Here is a 24,167-nt window from a genome sequence, read left to right on the forward strand (position 1 = left end):
GTAGACCAACAATACCCAAATAAGTACATAGTCTGGACACCAGGAGATACTGAAGCCTACAGAGGAAAGAGGCAAAAGTAGAGAAAGGGACCAGAGTCCCCATTAAACAGGAGGGTAAAGGAAGGGCCCAGTCAGCAAAGATTTGAAGGAAGTAAGGGAAGATGTCCTACAGACCTACAGATACGGAGAAGAGCTTCCCAGGCAAGGGGAGAGCACAGAGGTCCTGCGGGAGATGTGTCTGGGGGCGTGTGAGGAACGGCAGCTGGCAAGGGTGGCCAGCATGGAGTGGATAAGGGAGAGTAGTAATGGATGATGTCACAGATAAAATGGAAGGGGTCATGCCAGGCCTTGAAGGCCATTATAAGGGCTGTAGCCTATGCTTCGAATGAGGTAGGAAGCCACTGTAGGCTAGGAGCAGAGCAACGGGACCTGACTTCTATTAAGAGGATCACTTACTTGGGTTGCGGTCTTGAGAATGGACTGCAGGAGGGCAAGGACATAAGCAAGGAGACCAGCTTGGAGTCTACAGCACAATCCAGGTGAAGGAGGATGATGATGGCACCAGAGGTAGTGATGAAGGGAACAGAATCGGATTATATTTGAGATATGTTTTGAATTCAGAACAAACAATTTACTGATGAACTGGATTTCAGTATTTGAAGGTAAAGTTTTATATTTTCTGAGTTAAAATGCCCAAAGCCCAAATCTGTGTTCACTGCGTTTATTTACTCCAACAGGTCTGATGATGCACTAATTGCTATCTCCAGTCTTTATCTTTCAACTGACCCACAGTTACCTGCCCCAGCTTCCAGGACACTGCATTCCTCTGGTCCACTCAACCTCAGCATGACCATCTACTCCCAGCCATGGTCTTGGTTCCATTGATTCAGGGTTGGCGTCCCTTTGTTTCTTCCCTCTTTTGTCTTCCCCACTGTGAATCCAGATATGAAACTCTACCAGTTCTTCCTCTGACCCTATTTTGTGCACTTCCCTCCCTCTCAGTTCCTATTGCCAGCCCTCGGGTGCCAACCCCTACGATCTCACAGGTAGCCTTGCTGGTTCCAAGTTCTCTCTCACCAAAAGCACCCTGCTGGCTGTCGTCAAAATAATATTCCGAAAGTACGGGTTTTATGATGTGACTTACCCTGACTACAAGGGTTCAATCCCTGCACCCTGGCCTCCAAGGGTCTCACCCAATGGCTATAGATCTTGCCATAGTCCTCTGTTCTCTGATCTCTGGTCCCTACCAACAGGAATTCGACTGCCTCTGGAGTGTGAAGAGACATTCTTGCCCATTCTTGCACTTTAAAAAAATATATATTTTTGAAGGGGGGGGGGGTGGTGCAGAGAAAGGGAGACACAGAATCCGAAGCAGGCTCCAGGCTCTGAGCTCTCAGCACACAGCCTGACGTGGGGCTCGAACTCACAAACCGCGAGATCATGACCTGAGCCAAAGTCAGACACTTAACCAACTGAGCCACCCAGACACCCCTCCTTCTTGCACTTTTAACTTTCATATGTGCGCTTTCCCAGCCAATAATGCCCTCTCTCTCCCTTTTCTGTGCAACCTTTCTTAAATCTTCTCGTCCATGGACACTAGCTCAAATTCTGCCCCCTCTATAAAAATGCCCCTAACTAATCCAGCCCCCATCCAGGTCCTATCACAACCCTTTTATTAGGACTTCATGTCTCAGATACATGCCCTATCTCCTGGCTAGGAGTAAACTTCAAGGTCATACACCAACTTGTATCTGTTTTCACACCTCTATTGATACATATACATAGTGTTCATTGTGTATTTACTGAATTCAATTATTCGAGTGAAATAAATTAGCTGAGACAATATTCTCCTACTCTTTATCTCAATCTCTGAACGTGGGGAATTGAAAAGCCCTAGAATTCAAAGGACAGAATCTTTGGCTAAAAGTGTCTGTTATTTCTTACTCTCTCTGTTTTTCTTCTGCCATGTTGATCATTCCACTAACTTGTTCTTAGATACTGTGCCCCCGAAGAACTGGACGAGAAGTTACGGCTGGGGTTATCTTGTGGAGATTACGTTCATAGGCACATCATATCCCAAGTGATAATCTCACCGATCTCTGACTTATAATCAAACAAGATCCTGGCTTCATGGAAGAGTAAACAGGAATGGAATGAGCAGTTCTGGTCCCAGTCACAAAATATGGCCATCACTGAGCTCTCTGGGTATAGAACTAGGGCCACGTGGTGGCAGAAGCAAAAAGAAAATGAAGTTGGCATGTAATCAGACACGTAGGGTCTATTTCTGGGCAGGAATTCCTGCTGCATCTCAGAAACTACCATGTAGCCTCCACCAGTATGTTCTTAATGACAGGGCTTCACTGACTCATAAATCACTACTGCAGGGGGACTCCCTGAGAAATTACATCCTTTTAGTCCCCAAAACAGGCTACTCTTAACTTCTTTCATCAAGATAAAGATTCTCTCCCTTTTTAATCCTTACTTCTTCAAGGTAACCACCTCCCATTTTTAATGCATGCAAACAGCAAATAACTTGCCAGGACCTTATGTGAGCCATGTGCAGCCACTGTGGCCCTGAGGAAGACAGACACATTCCTTTACCTTCTGGCATCTACAGTGGGAGGCAGATGGTGATCAAGTAGCCACACAGGCATAAAATCACAAACTAGAATTAGTGCAACGAAGGAAACACAGATGGAACAGAGGATGAGACTTAATCCAAAGGGTTCCATGCTCCCCTGAGGAAGTGATACTTGAGCTGAGATCTGAAGAGTAAACTAAACGTTAAATGACAGATGGGAGGAAAGAAAAGAGACTTCTTGTCACGGGGACATGGAAGGACACCAGGGCAGGAGGGAGAGTGGTGTACTGGAATAACTTCAAAAAAAAGAAAAAAGGTGGAGGGGGGGCAAAGCAGGGAGAGAATGGCTCAAGAAGTCAGAAGGCAGAGGTAGGTCAAGTAAAGCTTTGTGGAACACGGAAAGAAATCTCTAGCCTCAGAGAAATGAGCAGTCCCCAAGACTTCCTTCAAATCCTCAGTGTCCAATGGGATGCCTAGGTGGCTCAGTAAGTTAAGCATCTGACTTTGGCTCAGGTCATGATCTCACCATTCGTGAGTTCGAGCCCTGTGTCAGGCTCTGTGCTGACAGCTCAGCTTAGAGCCTCCTTCGGATTCTGTTTCCCTGTCTCTCTGCCCCTCCCCCACTCATGCTCTGTTTCTCTCTTTTTCTCAAAAATGAATAAACGTTAAAAAATAAAATAAAATAAAATAATTCTTGGTGTCCAAATGTTCTCTACTTACCTGCCACTGCCTACTCTGACCACAGTTCCTTAGTGAAAACCCACCCCCCACCCCCAGTCCCTCAAAGAAAAGACTTAGTAACATAAGGCCATTGGCCCTCTCATATGACTGGACCACTAACAACCAATATGAATGTTTTCTTGGAGCATGCGAACTTTGGAGCATTTGAACTTGGGAGTTCTTAAGACACAGATGACACTACAGCCAAATGATGATAAACATGGAACTAAAAAGTTTCCATGAATAGTGAGAGTGGAGGGACATGTTAGTCACGTTGAACTATGTGAAAAACAAAAACAAACAAACAAACAAAAACCCTGAGTGTAAATTGTCACTCTTCCCATTTACAGGTCAAGTCTATTTCCCCTCTCCGAGAAGCTGGCCCCATGACTGCTTTGACCAATAGAATGCAGTGGGAGCAGTCAGCTGGGATTTCTGCGGCCTGGCCTTAAGGGCCCTGGCAATTTCTGCTTTTGCACATTTGTAACGCTCCTTCCTCAGAGCCAGCCTCCATGCTGTGGGAAGCCCAAGCCCCACTGGCTGGCGCTACACAGAAGAGAACTGAGGTACTCCAGTTGGCATGCTGGCTGAACTCCCATCCTAGAGCCAACATCCTCTGCCTGCCCTGGGAGAGAGTCACCCTGAGGATTCCAGTTCATCTGAGCCCTTGGATAACTGCAGCCCCAGCCAATACCACACAAAGCAGAAGAACTGCTCAGGAGAGCCCATTCAGCCCAGACTTCTGAGGGATACCAAACAGTGGTTGTTGTTTGAAGCCAGTAAGTTCAGGCGTAATTGTTACAAAGCAAGAGATAACTAAAACAGATATACAGCAAGGTAGTGAGTAAGAGTAAGAAAGAGTAAGGCAGATATACAAAGAAAAGCAGAGACACAGCCCCTGTTGGACAGGGAGATCAAGCTTCATTCTGGACCTTCCCACCTGCATTCCTGACACTTCACTGGACTTTGTTCCTCTCTTTGTAATTCATGAAGCTCAATTTCTTGACAATAAAATGACCTTTAACATAACCAGTTTAAAGGATTTCTATCCACAAAGGTTTCTACCCTCACACCCATGTATTTTAGTCACCATTTTGCTCATGCTCTGCAAAGGAATTCTTGTTGATCTGTGTCTGACTTAGTAAGCAGCACTCAAAAATTCATTGTGTAGAACTGGTAAGTCTTCACCAACTACCTGCCTTAGGGTATCAAGATTACTTATTCCTCAAATTTTAGAGACTAGAATAATTAGAAGGAATAAGGTTCAAGTATCTCTTACGGTAAATAAAGGTGTCAGATATGTTCTACTGAACAGGTGACTGTAGACTACAGATGGTAATATAATCATTAGTAATTGAAAAGGTAATCCATGATATTTCCAAATAACGCATCATATTTCCATATTTCAGGTAATTCTAAAGTGATGCAAGGAGAGTCTATAGTGATAAATTTGGTGTAAGTGCCTACAAATCTGAGTAAAGGCACACACTGAGAGAAGGTATCAATGAGTCTGTCCCCTGACTCTGAGACACTCGCAAATTAAAAACACGCATTGCTCCGTGTTTAGAACATGTGCTCCTTGAGGTCTAGCAATATGTTAAGGTTCTTAAAGTCATTATTTTTGTTTTGTTTTGCCTTCATTCCTTATGTTTTTAAAGCGTATGTGCTGTCTATTATTTTAAATGATGAGTGGTAAGGATTAGATAACTATTCTGTCCCTTGGCCTCGAGTCCAGGCACCTCTCCAAAGGCCACCAGCACTTGGCCAAATAATCCTATGCATCACTAATTCTCCGACCCACCAGGAAATTCCACACCTCTTTTCATACCATTCCTCCCCTTCTCTCCCTGGTGAGCCCACTATCATCCTTTAAGACCCAGCTCAATATCACCTGCTCTATGAAGCATTATCCAACACTCACCAACCTCTCTGCCTTTTCCTGCCTACACCCTCATTTAGGTACACACAATCTTCTGATATGCCTATAATACTTAAAATAGTTATCATAATTATTTGGTTGAACTTCTATTTTTCCAACTACACTGTGATTTCCTTGAAAGCGGTGATCAAATACTATTCATTATTAACTCCATGGTGCTTAGCAAAGTGCCTAAATCACAAGGGGCCCTATGTAAATATGTACGGAGTGAGTGCTTTCTGCCATTATAGTGCCTTATTCTAAGCAGCCTGAAATGCCTTTCACATGAGGTTTTTTAAAAACTCTCCAAAAAATGGATTATAACCCATTAGAGGGATAAGAAATATAAAGAATTAAGAGGGAAAGATGTACTTATCTAAAATTAGAATACATGAGAGAATTCTGAAATTTCCAGATGGATAGATCCATTTCACCCTTCTGTTTGTGTGAATTACATATTATTCCACCTTACAGAATCAAATACATTATAATTAACTGCACACATGGTCATAATAAGGTAGAACTTCTAATTTTCAATTCACTACTCAAACAGAGCTACCCATAGAGCAGACAAAAAAAAAAAAAAAAGATGATTAATTACAACCTAAGGCACCCCTCCAAAAATGTCTTCTTTAATAAGTACCCCTTCTTTTGTTAATGCATCCTACATGCTGAGTGTCCTTAGGGCTCAAGTACAATTTACACTTCATTATGTTATATCTTCATAACATCTCTGGCTGTTTCATCTCATCCAATTCTGTCTAGAGAGCAAAGTCTTCAAAGATGGTATCTCAGTCAGGGTCCTAGCTGGAAACAGATGGAACACTCACAGGACACAACTGATGGCGTTTAAAAAGGGATTATTTGAGGGTGGGGTGGAGGGAAGACAGCCAGGGAATGTGAAGTGCCCTAAGCCTGAAGGGGTATGAGGACAGAGCTATAGGGACCCAGAGAAAGTAGAGGAACTATAGGAGAGGGCCATCTGACGGACTATGGCTTCCAGAAGGGCCATAGAGGCAGCCATCAGCCCAATGGCAAGAAGAGACCTGGAGGAATGAACAGGCCAACCTCATGGTCCTCCCCCTGCAATCTCCCGCAACAGCCGCCAGATGCATGAATGCGACCAGAAGCCAGAGGGCAGGGTAACCCACCAAGGCAGCACACGACATTCCCCCTGAGGGACAACAGCAGGCCAGAGAAAATGGAGAGTGGACCTGGAAGGGCAAACAGAGTAAAGCCAACACAGCCAGAATCCTCATCGGTACTTACTTCTCAGCCCCATCCTTCCCAGACTACAGCACTAGGAGGAGTATAGATGGAAAGAACAAAGAGCCAAGACATGGTGCTTGATAGAATCACATGGCATGCGCAAACGCTCCACTTACATCCATTCCCATTTCTTTCTGGGCATGCAGGAGTCACCTCTCTACATTCTGTTTGTGTTAGTCCCCAAGCACATCAAAGAGACCTTACAGCAGGAAGTGGCTGGGAGTTAAGACCTCCAGGAATAACCCGCAGAGTGTGACATAAGAATTGGTAAATAAATAGCCCAGATCCTCCCCCCCCCGCCCCCTCCAGAGGACTACTGTGAAGTATATTCTACAGTCTCCAGCCAACAGCAGTCTTCTTAGTTGCCTTCAGTGGAATCAGCTTGTCAGCACATCCGACACTGGCTGCATTTCCTTCCTTATCTCACTGCCCCACTCCCCCACTCCTGCCTCCAGGGACTACCTCCGGAGACTGCTGCTTACGCTCCAATCCCTGTCTCAGGCCAGCTTTGGGAGAAGCACCTAAGACAATGCGTGAGTCATAACCCACCCCTCTTGGAACAGACTCGCCACAAAGAACGTGTAAGAGTTATGCGCACGTGCATGTGTGTGATACAGACTCTGCCTACTTTACTCTGCACCAAAGAAAAAAACATACTGAACTTGAAGTAAAAAATATGACTTGCAAGTCTCTGACTTGGCTTTGAACTAGCTCTGTGAACCTCAGAAATAACCACCTTCCCAGGCCTCCAATATCCTCATCTGTCAAATGAACTCAGATAAAGTCCTTTAAGTTTCTTGTCCAATTTTAAAGTTTGCTAAGGATTTGCAGCAGTAAAAGGGATATAAATAATAAGGCCCATTACTTGAATGGACACTAAATTCCATTCTTTGGAGTATTTTCACAAAAAGCCAAAGGAATTTTGCATCATCATAAAGAAAATAACTTTCAGAAACTAAGAATTTAATCTATCAACCAAGTGGCTATTAGATACCTATTTTAAATGAAATTTTCTAGATTTGACAGCATACGTATAGTCAATTATTTTCAAACTCATAAATCTTGTATAAATGTCTATTATAGGATACACCTACAAAAACATCAAGACTGGAAATTTTTTATAAAGTAATACCTCAGAAAATAAATAGGGACTGGCTTTGTAGTTCTGCTCCTGCTGTAACTTCATGTGTCTCCTGGGGCAAATCATTTCACTTCCTCATTCCCTACACCCAGCGGCACCTCCACGAGAGGGAGACAGACCTAGGGCATTCCACACACAATAATCAACTGTTGAATTAAGAAATGGCTCTCAGCTTTAGTTTTATTAAACAGAAAAACAGGAATGGGATGGCTGTGCTATCTGTATCATCTTGACAATGTCTTCTTGCCCCCACATTCCCTCTTGAAACGAAACAGAATATAGTGACCTAAAATTCTGTGGCTCCGAATGATTGGATCCCTCTCTGGAGAGCTATTGCCTCAGCCCAGCATGTCCATCCTAGAGCAGAGCTTACCTAATCAGTGGCAGAAGTCATTGGATCCTGAACTTTCACAAACTGGTTATCAAAACAAAAACAAAACAAAACAAAACAAAAATTCAGTGCTGGACATGCGGTGCCATGGAATGAATGAGGCCCATGTTCCTAGCCTCCATATTTAAAATAATGGCAAAAGTCATTCCAACCACCAGTCATGAGCAAGGCCATTCTGACTGGTGACCAAGACCTCATCTCAGAACTATCTGGAAACATAGGACAAGCAAACAAAAAGCTTGTGGAAGGAATGGGGGAGGAAGCAGAGGACATGGGAAGGGAACATGGTAAGAAGGTATTCAAAACCTCGTTTACTTCTCTTTCTTAACCAACATATTCATAACAAATATACTATTACATCTGTAATGAAATGAAAAACCTGAAAGTAACCACGAACCTCTTGAAAGGACTATCTGGGACTATGGACACTCTTGCTACTTTTTCTCTTGGGCACAAAGAATTCAAAGTATGTGCATCTTGGAAACAGGAGAAGCACAGCAAGAACCAAGAGAAAAGTTCTAAATTTGTATCGTTGTGGGCAAACTATCAAAAACATGGCTTCCTTCCAGCTTCCTCCAACATGAAGAATGGCAACTGCTTCTCTATGATATTTCATCTGAGTTTCAAGGTCAAGAGGGAGGAAGAAGGAAGAAAACAAGGCTATACAATGTCACTAAAAAGCGAGATATTAAATTACCATATAGCAGTTACAAATTTCAACAAAGTTATAAGTACTAATTTATTATTTATACTGAAATGCAAAATTGTTAAGAAATATAAAATTACCAAGAAGTAAACTATTACAGGACTTTGGAAATGTCAGCACGAGTAATTATAATGGACCTAATTGTCTTCATCAGTGGTTCTCAAAGTTGGGTACATAATAAACCTGGGAAATTTTTTAAACTTCTGAAGCCCAGGGCATATCCAAGGCTAATTACATCAACATCACTAGGGGCTGGACAACCAACAATATTTCTTTTGAGAGAGACAGAGAGAGAGAGAGAGAGAGAGAGAAAGAGAAAGTTACAGGAAGTGGCAGAGAGAGAGAGAGAGAGAGAGAGAGAGAGAGAGAGAGAGGGAGATTGAGAGAGAGGGAGAATCCCAAGCAGGCTCCACACCACCAGTGCAGAGCCCAATGCAGGGCTCAAACTCACAAACCATGAGATCATGACCTAAGCTGAAGTCAGATGCTTAACCGACTGAGCCACCCAGGTACCCCCAATAACAGTGTTTTTTAACCTGCCCAGGTGACAGTGATGTGCACAACAGTGGAGAACAAGTAACTGACGTTATACTAAGTTAATGTTAATGTGGCTTGAGGCAAAAGACAGTGTCTTGAATGAGTGCTTCACTTCTCAACCGCCACCCCCCCGACCTGGTCCTTACAGGGGGACATCTGGAGCACAAAGCTTCATCTCTCCACTTCTCACCTGCCTGAGGCTGCCTCTCTACTCTTTCAAGCCTACCTGGAACCGGACACTGGTGCCAGGTATGGGGCTCAGGAGCACCAGAACACCAGGAAGTACAGGGACATCAAAATTGTGTGCAGCAGGGAGAACTGGTGTCTACAGTGCCTTTGCAGTTAGGAATCACCCAATGGCAAAGAAAACTCACTGAGAGTATGCCAAGCAATGCTACCGAAACAGGCAGCTTCAGCTCCTTCTTCCCTGGTCTTATTCAAACATCCATTTGTTTACTCAAATATTTGCTAGCCAGGTGGCTGGGTCCTAAGCTCACCCTAACTCCCAGCTTATAGGGAAAACAGATCTTAAGAAGTAACTGCCACTCAGTATAATTAGAAAAGTGGAAGTAGGTACAGGCACAATGATAATTACCTCGAGGGAAAGGGTTTTCTAGACTACAGGCATAGCATAAGCAAAGAGCCACAAAGATGACACAATAAGAAAACAGGAGGCTGTCTCAAACTGCATATGGAAAACACATGAGAGGTCTGAGGTCTGAGGTCAGAAATGCAAGGTCAGTAAGGGCAAAACAGCCAAGAGCTTGGGCCTTACCCCAAGGCCAGGTTTCTCAACCATAGCACTTACTGACATTTTGAGCTGGATAATTCTTTATTGGGGGGGGGGGGGAACGGTCTGTGCACTGTAGGATGTCTGGCAGGAGCCTTGGCTTCCTTTCACTAGATAAGAGCAGAACCTCACACCCCTAATACAGTCAGTAATTCTCCAGACATGGCCAGATGTTTCTCAGGAGAAAAGTCACCCTTCTTGAGAACCACATCCTAGAGGCAGTCTAGAACTGTTGTGTAGGCAGAACTAAGTCAGAATCTGACAGTAGTACGGACGATACAGTGGGGTGGTGAGACATCATGAACCATCAATCCAGCACAAGAACCTGTATATCTGTGTACACGTGTAGAACCACTTTGGGGCACCTGGGTGGCTAGGTTGGTTGAGCGTCCGACTCTGGATTTTGGCTCAGGTCATAATTCCAGGGTCATGGGATTAAGCGCCATGTTGAGCCCCACACTGAGCTCCATGCTGAGTGTGGAGCCTACTTAGAATTCTTTTTTCTTTCTTCCTTCCTTCCTTCCTTCCCTCCTTCCTTCCTTCCTTTCTTCTTTCTTTCTCTCTCTCTCCCTCTCTCTTTCTCTCTACCCCCCTCTGTCCCTCTCCCCTATTCATGCTCTCTCTCTAAAATAAAAAATAAATAAATAAATTTTAAAAAAGAACCACTTTTATAAGAGTGTCAGAGAGTCTACACTCACAATTAGCTCTGATTTACTAATTTTTACACTAGGCTTTCAAAGAAGAATCAAGTTTTTTTTTTTTGTTTTTTTTTTTTTTTTTTATTATGCTATCTTTACAATGCAAAAACTTGCCAAAGTTGGCCTCTAGGTGGTGAGATTCTGGGTAACTGCTCTTTTCTTTATATTTATCTGTATCTTCCATGACCTGAACAAATAAAAGAACAATTACTTCTCAAGATACCTTTCTTAGGTAACTCCTCTATGAAAATAAAATACTGCATGCATGACAATCAGTTGCAAAGACAGAAGCAATGACCCCCCAATCTGCATACACACGCTCTCTCTCCCACTCTTCCTGCCTGTGCTTTCAATGGTATTATGGCAGTATGAGATGCAGTTTTCCATGAACCAAAACATGCACAAGGGTATCTTTACAGAACATTCCTTTTTTTCACAGACCTTTTGAAGTAAGGCATGGTTTTAGTTATCTACTGCTGTGTAACTAACCACTATAAGACTTAGTGACAAAAGCAATGATCACTTATTATTTCTCACAATTCACTGGGTTGGCTGGGCTCATGGGTGATTCTATTCCATGTGGTATAACTGAGGTCACTCAATAGGCTACATTCAGCTGAGACCTTGATTGGGGCTAGAACATTCAAGATGGCCTCACATCCTTTGGGGTCTTTCTCCACATGGCTGATTTAGTCTAAGCTTTTATAAAGAACCAAGGTTGGGGCACCTGGGTGGCTCAGTCAGTTAAGCGTCCAACTTCGCCTCAGGTAGTGATCTCACAGTTCATGGGTTCAAGCCCCGTGTCGGGCTCTGTACTGACAGCTCAGAGCCTGGAGCCTGCTTTGGATTCTGTGTCACCCTCTCTCCCTGCCCCTCCCGCTCTTGTGCTCTGTCTCTCTCTCTCTCTCTCTCAAAAATAAATAAACATTAAAAAATTAAAGAAAAAAAAAAAGAACCAAGGTTGGCTCCTAAGAAGGAGCATTCCCAGAGGACAAGCCCTAATATGTTTATCAAGCCTCTGTTTGTATCATGCTTGCTAATATCCCATTGACCAAAGCATTTTGGCCCAGTCTAGAGTCAATAAGGAGAATACATAAAGGCATGAGTGATGGGAGGCAGAGTCCACTGGAGCCACCAAGGTAATAGTCTATCACAGTTGGAACAGGGTTTCCTTATAGATCATGTTCTTTTACCCAGACCTCTTAAACTAAACATCAACAGATTAAAACACAGAGATTATAGATATGAAACAATCCATACCAAATTACAACTAAAGCTACCACACATCTTCATGACTTCCTTAGGCCAGCTCTTAGTACAGAAGTAGAAATCATTCAATCTCATATTTCCTAATGGAAAAGGCTGTCAGAGAAAAATCCCTATTTTTCCCTGAAGGACAGAAATACCAATGATGAAAGATTCCCTCACTAAAAATTAGATGCAGTTGTTTGGATAATCTTGAAGATTCCATGATGAAAAGACACTCACTGAATTAAAACAAACATCCAAATCTATTGTCAAATCCCTTCTTCCCAGTTTTCTTCTTAGGGGAATGAACCTCCTTTGAAGAACTAAGTACAATCCTAACAAATCATTCTTTAGGTTTTCATGCACTGAAATTGGAATGTAAAGTCACATACCAATTCTCATATGTAAAATAATAATTTGCTTTAGTTAAACTAGTAATTTACATCGAGTGTTCTAATGCATACAAGTTATTATTTTACTATTTTTACCCATGTGTATTATAAAAATGCATTCTCTAGAGGAGAAAGTCATCTCCACATGACAACCCTAAAGTAGAGCAGTAAACATAACCCCCAAAATGGCAGGGATGCCCAGGAAAATACTGAGTATCCATCTGAATGGGTTTATATTATAGGTGGGTGCCTTCAGACAGGACCATTTAGGAGGTGCTTCCTGGCTCCAATGTCATAAATGAAGGATGCCCAGACCAGGATAAACTAAGCCTGGGTGAGCTCCTAAACGAATCTGACATGTAGAAAACAACAATGAGGTTGAAAGATGAATCTGGGCCACTCAATCTTCAGAGAGAGTTCCGAATATGAAAATCCTTTTAATAAAAACTACAAATAAAAAGTATCTGTAGGCCACTTTCAAACAGTTCTAAGCAACATTTTGGGGGAGTCTGGTACAAGAACAGCACCTACAATTCTGTTTGGCTCAATAAATACTGGTCAAATGAATCAAACATAACCTACCAGGAAAATGGCGTTGGAAACTAGCTCAATGGTTTTCCATAAGTTCTTTGTAAAACTGAGGGATGGCAGGAGATGCAGGAGCGGCAGGGAGCAGACTACTGCTTTATACCTTGGGTTTTCACATGAATAAAAGCTACTTCTGCTATTTAAAAAAACCCACTGCTACTAATATATCCCAACATTCATGTTCTATGAATAAGAAAACAGAGGCCCAAAGCAACGAAACAACTCAACCAAAGTCAAACACAAAGAATGGCAGTGTCACAACCAGACCTCAGGTCCATAGAGAAATACTTGCCTATACAGTCAATCCTCAATATTTGCAAATTCACCTACTCACCAAAATTTATCTGTGACTGCAAAAGCAATACAGGCATCACTTCAGTGGTCTTTGCTAGACATGCACAGAGAGACAAAAATGTCAGCTCCCATGCACACAATCCCAGCTGATGTCATACAAGGCTCTTCCTTCTGGTTTCAGCTCTCATGCTGTAAACAAGCATCCTTTTCACAATCTATTTAGTGCCACATTTACCACAAGTTTGTGATTTTTGTTAGTTATTTCACTGTTTAAAATAAGGGCCCCCCAGCGTAGCGCTGAAGTGCTATGCAATGTTCCTAAGCACAAGAAGGCTGTGATGTGCCTTGCAGAGCAAATACATGTGTTAGATAAGCATCATTTGGGCATGAGTCATAGTGCTGTTGGCTGTGAGTTCAATGGGAATGAATCAACAATACACATTAAATAAGATTAAAAAAAAAAAAACATTCATGAAACAAGATTATATATTGATGAGTTGATGTAAATGTTGTGACCAGAGGTTCAGAGGAATCTATCCCTGTATTTCCAATAGGAGCAATGGCTCAGGGTTCACTAATCCAGTGTGTTCATGGAGGCTTTATAGAACATAACCACTGGGAACAATGAGATAAACTGTACCTAACTTATACCTCTATAGTTGTTCTTACTGAGGACCTTGAAAACTGGGTACTAGTACTCTTGAACCAGATATCAGTAAATACCTTAAGTAAAAGGGCCTCCCATACTCACTGAGCACCTTGGTTTTTCTCATAACCAGTGCCGTGAGCCTCACGATTCTATGGGGATTTAAATTTTTACTCATTTGTTTGGAAATCTTTTAGTATTATGAGACCTGTTACCTAATTTGATAAAAATAGAACAGCAAAAGAACCATCCTAGAAGTTATCTAGTCCAAAGGCTACTAACCTGAGTTCCATGACCACCAGAGAGGTTCATAGGTAAAATCCAATGTGCCATAAACTGGGATAGGAAAAAACAATTACATGGCTATTTTCACTAAGCTCTAACTGAAATGTGGCATTTCCTGTGATTAAAAATATAAATTGGGGTGCCTGGGTAGCTCAGTGGGTTGAGTGGCCATCTCTTGATTTCAGCTCAGGTCATGATCCCAGGGTCATGGGATTGAACCCTGCCATCGGGGGCAGCACTGAGCATGGAACCTGCTTGGGATTCATTCCCCGCCCCTCCCCCCCCGCCCCACCCTTCTCCCCACCCCTCTCCCACCCCGCTCACTCTTTCTCTGTAAAATAAACAAACAAAAAATACATCACAAATCACAGTATTGCTTGTACTTGTGATTTGGTTTTTGACAAAAATTCCAGATACTTTATCATATCAAATTATTGCAGATCTTGCAAAATATAACTGTACTCACCAATAATTCCAAGTTACAATAGTAACTGTTCATTTAAAGTGTTAATAAGATGTACATATATTATTATGCCACACATTTATTTACTATTTTTACATCTGTATTTCAAATATAATGGTTTCCTTTGTAGTTCTAGGTATTTTGTTTTATGCATTTAAAAAACTATTTAGAGAAGGGGCCCATGGAGTCTTCACCAGACTGCCAAAAAGGCCCATAAGAACTCTGAAGCACCTCTCCCATCCCACAGATAAAGAAAGGTGAGGTAGTAAAAGAAAACAGCCTTTGATGCTCCCATCACTGGTTAGACACAAACCCAGGCCTGAGGCCTCTCAATACCCAACATGGATGAGGCTCTTTGAGCTGCTCAGCTATTCATCCTAAGTATAAAACCTGGGGCACTTTATCCCCCAAAGTGTGGCCAGTGGCTACGTGAGCCCTAAGATTAAGCATCAATATGAAGGCAGAAACATGCACGTCAAGAGGGGAATGGGAAGGATTTTAAGATGCACAGGAGTCCCTCCCAGCCTATCCAAGATTCAGACCCCATCTCCTGGAGAATCACTGCTGCCCTACCTCACAAGGAGCAGAATCACCATGGTGGGGAGCCAATGTCTCTGATGGGACTGTGTGTCACTCAGCTGGGTGGCACAGAGCAGAGGTGCAGGATCACATTTCCCACCATCACCCAATCACCTCACAAGCATCCTAGGCATCAGCCACAACACATTAACTGCTGTACACCAAGCATGCAGAGCTCTTTCCTGCCTCCTAACACACTTTCCTCTGCTTACAATGGCCCTCCTGCCTTTTCTCCCTGACAAACCATTCTGGTCCTTTGATACTCAGTTATGCATCATTTTCTTCCTCTATCTTTGCCAGGTAATCATCCTTGTCTCAATACTAGACTGTGAGCTTTGTGAAGATGGGCAAGGAAGGTAACTGGGCTAGAGGAAAGGAGGTCCAGCATCTATTGTGGGCAGACAAGATAGACAATGACAGTACTAACAATGTTAACATTTATTGAACATTTAATATCTACCACACACTGTTCTAGGTAATTTACATATATATTGTCATTTGATCTTCCAAACAGCCAGTAGGTACAATTATAATCCTAATTTCACAGATGAGGAAACTGACGCATAGTGAGGTTAAGTAAATTGCCTAAGGTCGCACTGACAGGAACGTACAGCAGGGATCTAAAGGAGGCACTCTGATCCAGAGGCTAAGTAGGCCTTTAACCAGTGCCTGCATCACAAGGAGCAGATCTAATCCCTTCATTCAATAGGTGAGGAAGTTACAGGTCTCAGAGATTAGGCAATATCTTATTACAGAGGACAGGAGGTAAGATTAGAATCCAAAGCTCAACTTCCAGGAGGCTGCCTCTTAGTTTACTTTGGATTTTTGTTTAGAATAAGAGAGAACCAAATGAAAGGGAGGGAGGAGGGAATCACATTCATAGATCAGTTAGTCAATGGGTTTATAAATCAAGTGACTGGTCAATAGACGGATAGGGAGATTATCAGACAAGTAGAAGGAACTGATCACTTTCAGGTATCGCCAGCACAAAGCAGACCTGACTCACAGTAGATAATGTTACTGATTGCTCCTTGAGCTATGAAAAGATATCAAGACATGCAACTACTACCACCCCTGAGTGTCCTCTAACTTAATGTAATTCCACAGGACACTGTGTGCTGGCCAAGAGGCCCACAGTTGAAGGAAAGGCAACAGGCTTAGAAAAGATGAGCTTCCTTCCCAGGAAACCCTTAGAGATTCCCTTCACAAAGAAGAGATGACTTTATTTTTCAGTCTAATTTAGCCCTCCTGTATTTCGACAGGCATAATGAATACGATGTTCTGTGTTAACACAGAGAAACAAGGGTGAAATTTGCTTTGCCTGGCTTTTATGTTAATTTCTTGCTGACCTGATCACAACTGCAATTGATCCTACTAAGAAAAAGATTATTTCTTTCCGGATAGTGGCCCTGGTGCAAAATCAACAAAGATTTCCAACCTCCAACATGTGAGACCAGCTTAGTTTGCTCCTGACCTAGAGAACTAAACAATAACTTGCAAACATCATTCACAGGTTTGATGGGAAAACAATTCAAACACAAGAAACATCTGCTGTGATAGATACTCTTTCAACTACTGTAAGGAGGAAACACTTGTGGTGACATTACTGCCTATTTTGTATGGCGGAAACTGCTTTCTACTTTGAAAGTTATCCATTTGCTGTAAACTGGCTAGATGGCACATCAGTTAAGGTAATTATCTTTTAAACTGGAGTCGGGAAGATGTAAGCAGACATTCCAAAGTACGTATGCATCCTCCTCCCACCAAATCTACTGAGTTGTCACCTAGATGGTTGAAGATTCATCATTGGTTTGAGGTGGTGCTGGCGAACTGCAGTCTTCAGAGACATACCCTTTTTCTCTTTGTCATGGCAAGCCTAGGACTCACTCTGTGGTTCTTCAGCAGCAGCCCTAAGTAGGGTTGGTCCTCAAATGCACCAACGAGGTACGACATTAACAGCTCCCAACATCAGAGAAAGTTCACACCTGGCTAGAAGTCAGGCTCCCCAAAGACACTGAAGCAAAGCTCTAGCTTAGACCTCTGGCTGCATTTTCATTCTGAGCAGCAATTTCTGGTACAAGAAAGTTAATCTGTTTTCAAGCTTGTTGCTAAATACACAATTTAATATTAAAAATACAATACACAGAGAATGTCAAAATGAGCCAAAAACAATAAACTAGATACAACCAAGAAGAGTCCCAGAAGCTAAACATGGTAGTAAAAGCAAGAAACAAGTATCTATATATAGAAAAGGACTATCTTAACCAACAAGAAATCTTTTTCTTCTTTCTTTGGGATCTAGCTCCATGTATGGTAATTAAATTAAGAGACTATGTTGTTAAGATAGTAAAGAGGCAAAAAGGGAGCTTTGAAAAATATATTTCATGTTTAAGATGTTACTACAACAAGGTTCAAATGCTGGCATGAACAGGTTCAATTTTCTTCTGGAACCTCTAGCAGGAAGGTGTGAGAAGGCAAACATATACAACTAAGAATCTACGTCAAATATCCAAAACTGTGTGGCTTTCCACCAACTGAATATTTCTGGGTATAAAGAGGTAGTCACAGGGTGCCTTCTCAACATTGTCCAGTTTGGGTTCCTTCTTAGGCATCCCTTAAATCAAGGACTTGAGAACGAGTAGTTTATTTGGGGAGGTGACCACAGGAAGCCAGTAGTAGAATGGAGAAATGACACAGGAAAGCCAGTACAGGGTATGACATCAAGCAAGTTATCATTGTGGGCAACTGGGGTCTAACCCCATGGGGAACTCTGGAAGATGGTAGAGACTCATTCTCCAGTTATCCCATTCAAGAGGCAAGGGAGCTGGAGTATTTGTACATGGATTCCTTCTTAACCCATATGTGCATCAATGGATAAATGGATAAACCAAATATGGTACAGACACACAATGCAATTTTATGCTGCCTTAAAAAGGAAGGAAATTCTGACAGACTACAATGTGGATGAACCTTGAGGACACCATGCCAAGTGAAATAAGTCAGCCACAAAATGACTAATACTGTATGATTCCACTTACATGAGAAACCTAGAGTAACCAACTTTGTAGAGACAGAAAATAGAATGGTAGTTGCCAGGGGCTGGAGAGAGGAGGAAATGGGGACTTATTTAACAGGTACAGAGTTTCAGTTTTGCAAATGTAAAGGTTCTGGAGATGGATGGTAGGGATGGCTGCACAACGCGTGAATATACTTAGTGCCACTGAACTGTACGTGAAAAATGGCTAAATGGTAAATTTCGTCTTATTTGTATTTTACAATTTTTAAAAAAAATTTTTTTTTTAATGTTTATGTATTTTTGAGACAGAGAGAGACAGAGCATGAACAGGGGAGGGGCAGAGAGAGAGGGAGACACAGAATCTGAAACAGGCTCCAGGCTCTGAGCTGTCAGCACAGAGCCCGACGCGGGGTTCGAACTCACGGACCGTGAGATCGTGACCTGAGCCGAAGTCGGACGCTTAACCGACCGAGCCACCCAGGCGCCCCTACAATTTTTTTTAAAAAGTCCGCAGGGTGCTATGGGTAGAGCCCCCAAAGTAGGTTTATTCTAATAACCCCACTCAGAAACCTACCTCAAAGATAGGTACTCAAACCTACTGTCAAAGGGATCTGATAAAGCAAAAGATGCCTGAGGGCAACCATCAAGAGATTTGGGGAATGGGACTATCCTAGGTAAAAAAAAATAAATTTATTAATTTTTTTCTGATTATACGTGATCATGGTTAAAAACTCAGCAGACAGATAAAGGAAGAAAATCTAATCTGTAATCTCATCACAAGGGTGGCTCTCCCTGGATGTGCAACATGGAGACCCATGTACAGAAAGAACAGACCTGGAAATCAGGCAGCTCCCAACCTCAGCCGCCAGCAGGCTCTTGTGGCTGGCAGAGCTGGGCTGCTGACTCCTCTGGATCCCGCTCTCCCCACCCGTAAACACCAGACTCTGTGCCAACGTCTTTGAACACCTCACTACTCAAGGTCAGTGGCCCAGCAGCATCCACTTTCCCTGGGAGCTTGTTAGAAAGGAAGAGTCTCAGGCTCCACCCAAACCTGATGAATCAGAATCTGCATTTTAACATTTGGGTCAAAAAGCAGGTGATTCAGGTGTGCTCTGGAGTTTAAGTGCTGCTCTAACACAGGCCTTCTACTTCTAACTATGATTTCTGAAAAGCGCCAGAGCCGCTGAACCTCTAGCGCCTCGGTGTTAAAATTTCCACCTTCTCTTGCGGAAAACAACCTCCCTGTCTAGCTTTCAAATGAGGTAATCCAGGATCTGGCACAGAGGAGATGCCAGGTCAATGTGGGCCAATATTGCTAGCATTAATATTACATACAATGTCACCTGAAAGAAAACCCATAGAAGGTGACAGCAAATTTAAAAATTTCCACCCAAAATAACAAATTCTATTTTATTTTGCTGGAATAGAAAACAACTTATCCTCAGGCAAGCTAAAAACAATAAAATGGTTTTCTCCCAAAACTGAATGCCTCTTTTGTAATACAGTTCACTATTCTTAGACTTTTTTCAGACCTGGAAAAAAAAAAAAAGTAAATGAAATGACATGTTGAAACTTGCACTGACCCTCTCGCATTTCCAAGGCTGCTGCTCTGCTATGCTTAATGTCTTTTTTTTCTTCTTTGCAAGCAACAAATAGGACTTTGTTAGCTTGTGCAGTGATGCAATTCTAAGTGCATTAGCCCTCTCACCCACAAAAAGAATCTGATTTCAGGAACAAAAAATAAAATTCACCGCTAAAGTAATAGGCTATCATAGTAGAGTTGTTTAAATTGGGGGAATACTATCTACTTTTGCTTGGATTTGAAACATTGAAAATACAGAGGGAAGGGGGAAGGTATATGGGGAAAGGAAAACAGACTGAGCTATGAATTAGCCATATAACAGTTTAAATCTTAAGGCACATATCAAAAGTCTTGACACATGATTATTCTCTGCTCCAGTAATTCTGCTTCTAGGATTTTATCCTAAAAATGGGCAAAAAAATGTTTTATCTTCAGTGAATAATATTCCTCATAGACTTGATTATAACAGCAATTTTTTTTAAAAAAAAGAAAAAAAATAGTTTATGGACTAGTTAAATAAAAATAAACTGTCACTCACATAAAAGTAGAGTATACCATTCAGAATAATGTTTTTGAAAAAATATGTTTAATAGGGGTGCCTGAGGCTCAGTCGGTTAACCATCTGACTCTTGACTTTGGCTCAGGTCATGATCCCACAGTGTGGGTTCAAGCCCTGTGTCAGGTTCGGCACTGACAGCACAGAGCCTGCTTGAGATTCTCTCTCTCCCTCTCTCCCTCTGCCCCTCTCCTGCCCTCTTTTTCTCAAAATAAATAATGAAATAAGCTTTAAAAATATGTTTAATAGTACAGACATACACACACACACACACACACACACACACACACCACAGACCTTCTGCCCTCTTTCCTGTTCTAAACTTTCTTCACAGCGCTCACCACCATCCGATACATAGTGACCTGTTGGTTGATGCCTATGTGCCCCAACTAAAACAAAGTAAACTTCAGGCAAAGAGGATTGTTGCGTTCACTTCTGGGTCCCCGGTGCCTCACATGGTGCCCGTCAAGTAGTAGCCACCCAACAAATATGAACTGAGAAATAAATGAAGGACCAAATATAAGCATAGGAGCATAGGCATACAGAAACAGACACAAGACAATGGAAGACATTCCCAAAATCACTAACAGGGTTATGGCTGGGTGGTGAAAACACACATGCTTTTATTTTCTCCTTGATGCTGATCTATTGTTTCTACATTTTAGAACATCTTCTAAAAAGAATAAAAGGGATGCTTGCATTGCTCAGTCAGTTGAGTGTCTGCCTCTGGACCTCAGCTCAGGTCATGATCTCACACTGACAGTGCAGAGCCTGTTTGGGATTCTCTTTCCCTCCCTCTCTGTCCCTCCCCTGCTCATAAGCTCTCATGTTCTCTCTCTCAAAATAAATAAACATACTTAAACAAAAGGATAAAAGATATAAACCCTTTTCTTATATGCATGTGTGCATTTGTGTCATTTGTGTGCATATGTGTGTATATGTATGTATTTTCACACGTTTTTTGGCTACCTAATAAGAATATCATTTATTCCCCAAACTGTCAAGTTATACAATAGGGGGGGAAAAAAATGAAACACTAACTCTCCACTTCAGGTGAATAAAATGAAATATGGGACAAGTAGTTTTAAAAAATCAACGTGGGGGCACTTGGGTGGCTCAGTCAGTTAAGCATCCGACTTAGGTTCAGGGCATGATCTTACAGTTCGTGGGTTCAAGCCCCACGTCAGGCTCTGTGCTGACAGCTCAGAGCCTGGAGCCTGCTTCGGATTCTGTGTCTCCCTCTCTCTCTGCCCCTCCCCCACTCATGCGTCCCTCTCTCTCAAAAATAAACATTAAAAATTTTTTTTAATAAAAAAATTAAACATCAACACAATGAATCCATTTTTGCTTCTTAGCACACACACTTTCACTAAGTCCCATACAAGCATATAAAGTGTGATACGATAATCCTTAATTAACTGTTGCTATTTAATAAAAAATAAGTTTTTTGGTTTTATAAATTATATGTTGTTTTTGCAATTATGGTGGAAAATGACAATTTCACAGGTATCACAATGGTGTCCTATTGTTTTATTTTTATTATAATAGAACCAGCAATTTCTCTAGAAGGCAGCAAAACTGGATCACAGTGTTCTCACTGGTCTGAAAGCAGAATTGCCATCAAGAGACATACCTGGCAAATGAATAAAATCAAGAGCATCAGAAGTATTCAGACAGCATCCCCTGAAATAAATTAAACTGGCCAGCCTTAACATTAGAAAGCGCCTCATCAGAGAGGTTTAAAATGTAACAAACGGATTTCCTAGGCAATCTTCAATGTTTCTCTTTTATATTCTAACAAGCAATATAAAACTTCATACTTAATAAACTTTTAAAAATCCAATTCAGGGTATACAAAAAATTGTCCATTTTAATGACGATACTTGTCAACTAACACTGCAAAACAAAGTTCATATAAAAAGATGATACGTGCAAATAAAGGTCTCCATGCGAAGCAGAATGCTGTATTAATGCCGTGCTTCAAAAACAGGATCAGGAATACTTCTCACTGGGGAAGAGTTAAGGGAGTTTGTGAATTGGTCAAAACACCAAAAACCCCTTTGACACATCAGTACTTGAGACCCCACGCAAGCTCACTCTCAGCCTTTCTTCTCTTACCTTTGCTTGCTTCCCAAATATTTCCTTTCATCTGGTAAAGTGTCAAATAACTGTTCTACCAGATTTCTTTGTTTCTTTGCCTTAATTCATCACACTGTGATATTTAACTCTGAAAAAAGTACAATTTAATTGTGTAATTTTTTTTTTTTTTTTTTTTTTTTTTTTTTTTTTTTTTACTATAGACAAGAAGTTGACAAACAATAGCCAGTGGTTGGCAAACTCTAGCCCACGGGCTCAATCCAGACTGCCATCCAACTGCTTTTATAGCACTCATGAGCTAAGATTGGTGTTTACATATTAAAATGGTGGAAAAAATCAAAAGGAGAATACTATTTCATAACACATGGTCATTATAGGAATTCAAATTTCGGTGTTCATGAATACGGTTTTCTTGGAACACAGCCACACCCCTTCATTAATCTATTGCTTATGGCTGTCTGGCGCTGCAACACTTAAGAGCGGCAATAGAAAGCACAGAGCCCACAAGGGCACCTGGGTGGCTCAGTTGATTGAGCATCCGACTTCGGCTCAGGTGATGATCTCGTGGTTCATGAGTTCAAGCCCCACGTTGGGCTCTGTGCTGACAGCTCAGAGCCTAGAACCTGCATTGGATTCTGTGTCTCCCCCTCTCTCTGCCCCTTCCCTGCTCATGCTCTATCTCTCTCTGTCTCTCAATAATAAATAAATGTTGAAAAATTTTTGAAAGAAAGAAAGAAAGAAAGAAAGAAAGAAAGAAAGAAAGAAAGAAAGAAAGAAAGAAAGAAGGAAAGAACAAACGAACAAACGAACAGAGCCTGCAAAGTCAAAAATACTCTCTGGCCTGTTTCAGGAAAAGGTTCCCAACTCCTGCTCTGGTTTACACAATAGCAACATATAATACAGATGGCAGGTCCCTGGATTTTACTGCTTTATGTATCCTATTTGAAAGAAATGAGGTAATTTGCATAGGAATATCTACATATCATCTACCTACCTACCTACTCACCCACCTATTTCGTACAAACTGGGATGAAAGATCTGAAAGAGAACTCAGCAAAGTGCTACTGATGTTACCTCTAGAGCAAAATGTGATACTAAAGACAGAGGGTGAAATTAAATAAAATGTTCACTTTTTACTGACGTATGTCATTTTATCCTGGCAAACAGGTACTACTTTTGTGTTAAAAACGATTTTAAAAAGAAATAAAATTCAAGGGGAACTTTTCACATACCAAATATTGACCTTTCAAAAGAAGATAAAATTAAACAGTTGAAATGTCAAAACAGAGGGGGGAAAAAATGGATTTGTAAGAGTTTAGCAGCATGATCATTTCGAACTGGTGCCTTCACAGTGAAGCGCATCTTTAACCATGGAAAAAATGTGAAATGTTACCCAGTTATGTCACATTAAGAAGAAGAAAAGCCATAGTAAGGAATCTGAAAAGTACACAGACTTCGAGGAGTGAAACACTGTTCAGAAACTAATGATAAACAGGTAACGCAGGCTATATATTCCGAGGGACTGTAGCTTCAGTGAATCACCTATAGAGACGAAGGACATTTCAGTATCTCCAATATCCATTCTCTTCACTCCATAGCTTTGGTTGAAATTAATTCATTACATGCTGAATAAAGAAATACTGCTCATAACTCTTGGTTTCAAAAAAAAC

General features: G+C 41.6%; 1 protein-coding gene across 12 annotated transcripts in view; it reads right to left on the reverse strand.

The window, feature by feature from the left end:
- PLCB4 (phospholipase C beta 4) overlaps nt 1-24,167 on the reverse strand; it is a 426,442-nt gene that overhangs the window by 340,924 nt on the left and 61,351 nt on the right. The window contains exon 3 of one of the 12 annotated variants that reach the window (XM_058684903.1): nt 7,916-8,044. The exons of the other annotated variants lie outside the window; for them this stretch is intronic. The gene's annotated coding sequence lies outside the window, so the exon portion shown is untranslated. The remainder of the gene's footprint in view (nt 1-7,915; nt 8,045-24,167) is intronic. 12 annotated transcript variants of the gene reach the window in all.

The sequence above is a fragment of the Neofelis nebulosa genome, chromosome 9 (assembly GCF_028018385.1).
Source record: "Neofelis nebulosa isolate mNeoNeb1 chromosome 9, mNeoNeb1.pri, whole genome shotgun sequence".
Lineage (NCBI taxonomy): Eukaryota > Metazoa > Chordata > Mammalia > Carnivora > Felidae > Neofelis > Neofelis nebulosa.